The sequence below is a fragment of the Nycticebus coucang genome, chromosome X, assembly GCF_027406575.1.
Source record: "Nycticebus coucang isolate mNycCou1 chromosome X, mNycCou1.pri, whole genome shotgun sequence".
NCBI lineage: Eukaryota > Metazoa > Chordata > Mammalia > Primates > Lorisidae > Nycticebus > Nycticebus coucang.
The window spans coordinates 9,179,214-9,189,076 of NC_069804.1; the positions used below are offsets into that span (position 1 = coordinate 9,179,214).

General features: G+C 39.2%; 1 protein-coding gene across 1 annotated transcript in view; it reads right to left on the reverse strand.

The window, feature by feature from the left end:
• Positions 1 to 7,023, reverse strand: part of MID1 (midline 1) — a 367,686-nt gene extending 360,663 nt beyond the window's left edge. Inside the window, exon 1 of the mRNA XM_053580019.1 lies at positions 6,607 to 7,023. The gene's annotated coding sequence lies outside the window, so the exon portion shown is untranslated. The remainder of the gene's footprint in view (positions 1 to 6,606) is intronic.
• Between the last annotated feature and the right edge of the window lie 2,840 nt (positions 7,024 to 9,863).

Consider the following 9,863-nt stretch of genomic DNA (forward strand, 5'->3'; position numbering starts at 1 on the left):
TACCTGGGCGGACGCTCTTGATCACAGTGATACTTACTGTTGTCACATCAGCTGAGTTATAGGCATTATCTTAAAACAAGCCTTACCCATTCAGAGATGAGCAGTTGCAGACCTAGCCAAGCCACTCAAAAAAAGAGGAAGGAAGGATTTCCCTCAGACCAGGGAGAGAGCTCATCTCAGGGCTCAGGTTGTACTGGCAGAAAGTTGTCTAGACAGATACACAGGAGATCTATGGAACCCACCAAGTGTGCTGGATCCTAATGCATTTGTGGATATATGCCTAAAGCATGAAAGAATTACCTCACTAAGAGATGTAGTAACTCGGTAGAAATTCCTTGGTAGTATGAACGGACAGCTGCATTCCCTTGTAGGACCATTTAAGAAAAGAATATAGTTTTAATTCTGGTATAAACTCAGTGATAGTAGAAAAACTCTTTTGAAAGAAATGCTGCATTTTGGCATGGTGCAAAGAAGTACAGACATGATGACTCTACATTGAAAAGTTGAGAATTAAGAAGTTTATCTCAGGGCCAGGTGCGATGGCTCATACCTGTAATCCTAGCACTCTGGGAGGCCAAGGTGGGTGGATTGCCTGAGCTCACGAGTTGGAGACCAGCCTGAGACAGAGTGAGACTCTGCCTCTAAAAATAGCTGGGCATTGTGGTGGGTGCCTGTAGTCCCAGTTACTTGGGAGGCTGAGGCAAGATAATCACTTGAGCCTAAGAGTTTGAGGTTGCTGTGAGCTAAGACGTCATGGCACTCTATCAAGGGTGACAAAATGAGTGAGACTCTGTCTCAAAAGAAAAGAAAGAAGAAAGAAGTTTATTTCACTTATACTTCCCATTTTATGTATGCACAGGAGAAATATATAATATGATTTTTAAGTAATCAGACTAAATAAACCTGAAAGAGCTCTTTCAATAAATGTAGCATGAAGTATTTAAATGCTAAGAAAACATTGTGCTATAGATTAATTGGGGGAATGTTTTTTCGTTCTTAGTGCTGTATCTTACCAGTGGATTGTATCTGAGACTCAGTGAAAACAAGTCAGAAGTAGAAAGCGGCTTGATCTACGTTTTGATAAAGCTGACCTGCTTCCTCATCACACAAACATCCCACTTGCCTTAGCAACAAAGAACTCTTGCCAGGGCATGTTAGCCCATGGGACACATTTTCTCCACGTCTTGGGAGCCACATTAGATTAAATGTCATATTCCACTGCAGTGGGTGTGGTGGGTGGGTATTTGGAGAAAGAGAGTGGGGTTCAAGGGTAACCCTCGGGGTATAATACCTTGAGAGAGGTTCATCCTCAACACTCTCAGAAAACCATTACTATGAACTGAAGCCAGGGAGTCATTCTCTTTATTTAAAAAAACTGGCTTTTAAAAATAAATTTGCTAACCCAGTCCCTCCCACCATTGCTGTTGGAAAGATTTCAAGCTTTCACATTAATAAGCATGAAGCGAGCACTTTTTTGCTTTGTTTATGAAACATGGTACTTTTTTTTTTATTAAAGAAACATGGTACTTTTGGGAAAACACCTTAAGAGTAAGAAACCTACATTGTGATAACATCGATTGCTACAGAATGAAGAAATCTTTAGAACAAGGGCCTCAAACAAAGGCCTGTAAGGGACAACAGGTACTTTAAATAAACAAAGAGGACCTAGTACAAGACCTTAGAAAGTATATCATGCTTCACTGAAACACAAATTTCAAATCCAGTGGGTAAAATTACATAAGAGCCACCAGTGTGCATCGGCTTCGACTTTTTCAACCCCTGAATCGCTTACATAAAGATGCCTGATCCATCACCATTCATGTCTGATATTTACTGACGAGCCTTATGCCCAGTATTGTGCCAGGTACCTTCGCAGATGTGACCATTTTCAATACTCACAACTGTTCAACGATAGATCTAACCGTTCAATAGATCTGTTCATCTATTTCAGTTCCCATTAATAGATGAGGAAATTGAATTCCCAAGAAGTTTAAAATGATTTGGCCAAACCCACCATCCTCTGCTTTGGGGGAAACTTAGGAAACACTACCATTCTTTTGTTTCCTACCTTTAAGCCAAGGATATCAGTTCGGGTAAATTTGTTATCTGTTCTCTGGTAGTTTATATATAAGCACTGTTTTGTGCCCCAAGGCAACACGTGATGAGTATGTCAGTACAGATATAAATAACTGCAGTTAGATAATCAAGGGGGAAAATAATTTTGCATTAAATAATCAAGGCCTCTGTTGCAGAACAATACCTATAAATAACGCAGCATTTTCTGGCTTAAGCTCTTTGACCAAAATTCCAATTCTGTCACGTGTTGAAACTCCAACTGTCAAATTGACGAGGTTCTGCTTAATTTCATTTCTGTCTCAAGTTTAGACAAGTGAAGAGCAACTCACGGGAGAGTGTGAGGTACTCGTTCACATATGGTCAGAACCATTCTTCATGCAGCTTCAGCTATTAAGTCCCACGCATATCTGAAAATGCTATATTCCCCAAAGCACTGCAATTCATTTTATTTTCTTTTTAAATAAAAAATAACATTAACTGAACCACTGGCATTAATATTTATAGTAAGTCGATGTCTTTGAAAGGTTCATTCACTGATGATCCCCTTATATGTGATTGTGCACAATTAATTAAACAATAGAAATGTACTTTTACATTTAACTAGAAGTCCTCATCTTGACTATCACCTCACCAGCTAATCTTTCCTCAAATATAAATATATTTTAAATTGATTTTTCCAATGCCCTACGTACTTGGAAAATTCTACTGGTGTAAACCAGTTATTAATTCACAGTCCTCAATTCTAAGCCTTGTATGATGTGTGATCTTAGAAGTAATAGCAGCTGCCCTTGTCGGTTTCATAAGAATTGTTACTGAGTCTTCTACCCTTCTACTGCAATAATTTCCAGGGGTTACAAGCCATTATAAAAGCTCTCAAGTTACCTAGTATTCTGGAAATAGCTCTTCTCTGTGTGGTGCCCCAGGAATCCTTTACAACCCAACAGTGAGTGGTCTCGAACATTTCATTAACAAAATATAAAGCAGCATCGTCCACCTCTCAGTTGTTTCTAGATGCTTGGCAGGGAGATTTGGGCAGTGTCTTTCCTCTGTAAGCACACTAAGTTTATTGACATCCACCTGGCATTCTCTGGGGTGCAAATCATCTGGTCAATGAAACCGTGACTATCTTGATGTGTCAGTTACCTGTCCACTGCCCACCAATTGGGAAGCTCTGACTTAGAGGACGATCAGCAAGAAAAGTGGGTGATTAAGTAAGTTTGCAGCAAATCATGCTTCACATGCTCAGGTAATGAGGTTGCTCTCTGCAGCAGTGCTACTGGGTGCACGAAGACTTGGTTTAAATTCATTTGTAACTTATATTCCCACTCTTCCTCTAGAGTATTTAGGATAGGACTTCAAAAAACACTCAATAAGCATTTGATGAATGAACGTAACAGCAATTAATAATGCCAAATGTTTTCAGAAGGTAATTGATGTCAAATGGTAGGCAGAGGAAGCTAGATAAGTTCACCAGGGATAGGAATGCTATGTACAAAATTGTTAAGGAAAGTGTCCAAGGAAAAGATTTGCATTTAATAAATAACCTTTAAAGCCAGGTTCTTATATGGCCATTGCCCCTACACTAAGCCACACTGATATTGAGAAAATCCCAGACAAACAACCCTGATAGCAGTTTGAGAAAGGGAAGTAGAAGTAGCAATAAGCAAACATTAGAAAGGATCCCGAGAATAAACACTTCACTATTAGCTTTTCAGTAAATCTCTACAAACACAACAAAACACACACACACACAAGAACACCTCTTCAAGTTCCTTATGCAATAAAGAAGACAAAATCAATGATATATGCAGAGGGCATTCACATTCTCACGGTTGCAGTTTTTATCACAAGATGAGAAAAACTGGGCTACTTTTTTCCCCTTGGGCTCTAAGGCCCAGGTTAACACAGTGTTGTGGCATTTTGACTTGCTCGATCACTATTCTGGACTTGGATTGCCAAAGGCAGTTTTCTAACTTTTACACATCATGACCGATATAAACATTGATCCTACCTATGCGATATACTGGGGTAACCTGAGAAAGCTGCGTGGCCCAGAGATAACCTTTGTGGGAACCAATGAGTCCAGGTTCAGTCTCATGGCCTGGGTGTCAAGAGAGATCAACAGCTGGGCACGTCTGTGACCCGCTCCTCACCTACCAGTGCTCTATGGTAGCTTTGTTCCCCTGAAGCTTTGTGTTAGGAATGTTCCTCAGGATGATCAGACTAGAAATGACCCATCAAATTAAGTGCAGCACACCGATTTCATGCGCTGCGTGCAATGGCTCTCTCAGGGAGTCAGAACACTTATCAACAAATGAATATATTAAGGCTCTAAGAAGACCCTTTTTGCTTAGTTCCTCCCCCCCCCCACCCCGACCGCCAGTATTTTTCAACCTCTTTAACCAGGGCACCTACTAACATCTTGCAGGTGTAAGGAGGTTGTCAGATGGTTAAACCCTTCACATGAGCACACACTACCAGTGACTCAAGGAGGGTTAATGCAACAACACAGCATCCTGCTTTTAATTGGAGGATGAATTTGGACACTAAACTTTAATCTTCAAGAGGGAATCCTCCTGGAACTCTGTTAACACCAAAGTGTTAAATACTATAAACAATATTATTACCCCCAAATGAGCTGCCGAGGAGCCAGGGATAAGTCGATTTTAGAGGCGAGACCCCAAGTCATCTCCAGTAATTCATATACCACTGGCAAGGAGAATTCTACACATAAGATCCAAAACCCTGTGTATGCCCCCCCAACCCTTCCCGCCCCAGGAGACTCATCTGTCTTTCTGGTTATATATTCCCTTGGCTGTTAATGTAATTAGTGTACAATAACTATGTACATATCAACTCACAGGAAAAATGGCAGACGTGCTGGTTGATTTGGCTTGGGGCCATCTCATCGGCAGGGTGAGACAACCTGGTATTAAACCATCTGTTATTAACAGTATATTTTAAACTAGTGTTTTGTGTTTCCTGGGTTACTGACTCCCAGTGACAGCCACACAATGTCAAGCCTCCTATTTTTCTGAGCAGCACTGAGCAGATAACAAGCTTTATAACATTCACATTGTTTCCTCGGTTCTGCTATTTGTGCTGTTTAGAATTTTATTTACTAAATTGTCTACTGTATCACACACACTGCTTTTCTATGTTTCCATCTCACAGAGGTGAGCAGGTTTCATTTAAACTGTGTTCCTGCGAAAGTTATACTTTCTAGACGCAAAGATCCTAGATTAAATTGGTCGTAGCTTTTGTCCTTATGACTAAGCAGTTGCTTATCCTTGTATTAAATCCATAGTCTCACTAAGAAGTCAACTATGACTTGCAATTTTTTTTAAAGTGGTCTTTTTCTCAAATCTGCTTGTTTACACTGATTATTTTCTTTAAATTAAAAATATATTTCATAATATCAAAAATCTGAAATCAGGTCCTCGTGCCACTTGTTGCAGTCAGTAGCAAAATCCTGCTCCCCAAACTCTTAGGACAAGTCTTTGTGCATGACAGAAAATGACAATATTCCCTAGAAAGATTAGCAGTCAAATCATTCAACGCAGTTATCCAACCTAACTCAATTCAGAAAAGCACCTCACTGTGAAAAAAAAAAAAATCATATCTGATTTCAAAGCACTTTTGGCAGCTATAAAAAATTGACTTTCTTTTAAAATGTTTCACCTATGCCCCAGAACTCAGTTGAAATAGTTTAAACCTCCCCCTCCCTTGCCTCTTATAATTGGCTATTCCCAAGTATGTATATAATAAAAATTTCCCTGTGAGTCTGTTAAACACTTTCATATTTCCATGTTTAATTACATTCAGACTGAGATTTTTGTATACGGCTAGAATATAGCCAAGTTTTAACTCAATTGACCACGATGCCTTTGACATAAAGCCTTTATTCATCATTCTCATCGTATATAAATAGTCACATGCTCCTTGTCAAAATGCAAGAGCGAGCTTCTTTACATTGTCTAGAACAAAGAGGCCAGCTCGGCTTCTTGCTTTCCCCAGTGTGTCAGAAGGTGTCCTTTCTTACATGTGCAGGATACAAGGATTTTGCTGCTGCGTGAATGAAAAATGATACCTTCAGATTACTTTTCTAGTGACAAATGCCACTTTTCTAGACTATCCCACTGCCTGCAGTTTTAAGAACCCCTCTTAGATTTTACTATTACTTCCCTGGGGGCTCAGCCTTCCTCCCAAACTATTCCAAGGCTCATGCCCACCGTTTGAGAGTATAACAAAGATGAGAAAGTTTGCTCATGGCGATAGTATAGAAACTCTTGCCTGGGAAAAACACTCTCTGCAATGTCTTAAGGTGCTAAAACCATTGCCTCTGTGGGTTTTTTCGTGTGCAAAACAGGCAGAAAAAGTTGTCTGCGGGTATTCACAAAACCTTGTATTCGTTCAGGAAGGAGCTGTGGGGTTAGAGGCTGAGCTACGCCTCTCACTTGGCTTCCTGGGTGAGAGCGGAGAGGCGTGCCACTTAGCAGAAGCAAGCAGAGAGAGAGCAGTAAGACTCACCGGCTTCCCCATTTTTCCCAGGACGGGGTTTTTGTTCCTCAACTGTGATCTGGAAGAGGCAAACCTGTAGGTCCTCCAGGCAGGCTGTTCTGGGGCAAGTGCCGGCTCTCTGCCTCGGCTCAGCTGAATGGCTGGGGCAGTCAGGAAGCTTGCTCTGTCCAGCTCGGAATCACTCCCCCTCTCCAGGGTGTGTGCTTACACGCCTCTCAGTCAGCGCAAAAATCCGCCAAACTCAGGTCAGCCGAACAGGTTTCCTTATATAGGTAAACATGAATTGCATTCCTGGTGAAAGAAGTTAACTAGGAATCCTGGTAACCTGGTTAACTCTCCACACGCCAGAATGGCTCAGAGTCAGCAAGCGGAGGGCTTGGTTGCAGTACAAAGGGATTTGTGCGATTTAATTAAAATCATCTTTATCCCGGCAGTCTGTAAAATTGGCCCTTCTAGTGTAACTGTGAGTCAACAGCTCGTATTTTATATCATGGGCTGTGACCAACCTTATATTATCTGAAGGCATTGTAGGGGAAAAAAAAAAAACCCAAAGTACAGCATATTAAAATTTGTCTTTCATGTTTTTAAAACCAGGGTAACTGGTCTTGAGATTATTTCAAAGAAGTGAATAAACCTCCATCAAATAAGGCTCAAATGCCTTCCTTGAGCATAATAACCGACAGTTATTCAACTTTCCCAGGCCTTTAGTAGATAACGCAACAGGATCATTTTGTATTTATTCCCTTTATGATGCAGTAATTGCTACTGTATTTTTGATAGGTGAAATGACAGATAATGATTTCTATTCCAGTAATAACCCTCCTAAGCCCACATGTTGACATTTTATTTGATGGTTTCAGGAAAGAAATCTAAGACTTGTGAATTTGCATAATTATATGTAAACAAAATTTAAACAACTTCCTGGATTTAGGAAGATAAGAAAGTACGTCTATAAAAGAATTATGGAAGGCCTAACTACAGGTTCAAAGCATAGCTTTTAAATGTAAATATGTAACTTATATCAATTGTCTAATAGCTCTTTCACCTTATATTTATCTACCAACTATTAAAGTATTAATCCTTTTAAATTCTAATCTATTCCCCTGCAGACTTACTCCGAAGTAGAAAGAAGACCAAATATTGGCGATGAAGTTTGCTTGCCAAATAGGACCACAGAATTACACTTGCACCCCATAAACATATAACAATAAAAAAGAGACCTATCTTAAAACAAATCATTGGTTCTTATTTCATTCACTGGTTGACTGCTCCTTAAGTAGTGACAACTTTATTAAAAATAGCTCAGTGCTGTTTTAGGTCTCTGCTGGAGAAAGTCGAGAGAGGGAATCTTTACACACCACCTAAGCCAGCACCAACAAAAACCAATCCCAAAGCCTTTCTGCCAAGAGTAGCTAAGCACAAAAATTGCACTGTCAGGAAGAGTAACTAATCTTTGAATAGAATTTTACACTAGGCAAAGACTTTTGCATACAATTTCTTTTCTTATCTCCACAGGAACACTGCGAAGTGTGTATCATTTCCTTTTCGCAATAATAAAATTGGCTCACAGAGACAAAGTGATTGGTCCAAAGTCTCACGATCAGTTTGTGGCAGATTCACAATCCTAGATCTTCCAGAATTTATCCCCAATAGTGTTTCCAAAAATAGAGTCCACTTGAAAAGACAGAGGAACATTGAAATGGCAATATTCCATGTTCAAATATAATTTTTAATAATCATATGTCCAGAGAGTTTAAATGTAATATACAAACTTATTAAAATACTTTTTATAAAGTTATAACTTACTGCTAACATGACTGCCTTTAAATGTCTCCAGAAAGATCATAAAATGAGATAGAGTGTATTTTTATTGAATATAAATTTGGGTTATAAAATATTATGAAAATATAACTTGGCAAATATTGCACACGTTTTTCTGTTCACAGGGCTCACATCTCTATTGTGTCAAGTCAAGACTCATCTTAATTCCCACATTGGAAGGAATATCAGTATTTTCATTAATCTTTCATTATTGGGGTTTCATTAATCTTAAGTAAAACTCTGTGCCATGCTAGGTGAAATGGCTTTCACTAATACAGACCATTTATGATCCTGCAACCTTTATGTCCTCATAATTCCCACTGAAGCAAGTTCTGTTTATGCAGGCACTTTAGACTTTATTAACATGTTTTTGCTAGACAAAGAATGCATTTTTTTCCAGGGCATGCTAAACCTCTAAATGCCTTAAGCTGGCCTCCAAATTTGTTCTTACAATTCTAAGCAAACAATCATTTAGGTTTTAAACACAAAATATCATAGGCCATAATTAATGAATTGGAAAGTCAAAATGAAATTCAGATCTCAGAGTAGTATATTTCAAAGAGGGAATACTACCCTCTGCTAAATCCATTTTGGATGCCTCAAGAAATGGTTTGGGAAAGGCTGGGTCACTGAAGCAGCGTGAATTCAGCCTAACCAGAGAGGACCCTGATGAGAGAGTACTTACAGCTGAATAATTACACTGTGCCCAAAAATAGCACTTATGGGAGACTAAATAAAATATAAGACCTATTTGAAGGGGAGAAAATATCATTGTGGTTTAATGAAAACGTCAGGGGATGGATTTTAGAAATTCCCAATGCTATATAACTAATGAGTAGCTGTGTTACAGTTCAAAGCTCTATCAGACACTCCAGAATACTTGCCATTTCCACTGCACCCTGTGTCTACCACACTAGCCATGAAACAGCAAATGTCTTAGAGGCAGAAGATGTTTCAGTTCTAGTTCCATCTCTTGGATGTGTGACCTCAGTTACTTAACTTTTCTGAGCCTCACACCTCCACTGATAACTGAAAGTACCTAAGCAGATTTTTTTCAGTCATTCTACACATATGTATTAATACTTCTTATGATCCAGGTATTCTGCTCCATCCTAGGAATATAACCTCACACAGATCAGGCATATTCTCCCCTCTGTGGGGCTTAAAGTCTTATAGAAAAGGATGTGTGAATCTATATTATGAGACATGAAACCCTACTATTTCCCTAAATTTCTCACAAGAACATCTAACTAAAGTTCTATATCAATATTAATAGATAAATGTTGTCCAAATGACAACTCTGACTGTAGTTAGTGCAAGCTACTCTTACTAACTGGAAACCAGCTTTACCATGATTAGACTGGGTGAACCTGGGCTGAATAATTTACCTTATGTTAAATAAGGTAAATCCCAGGGAAAAGGAAAACTCAATGCCTTGCTCATAT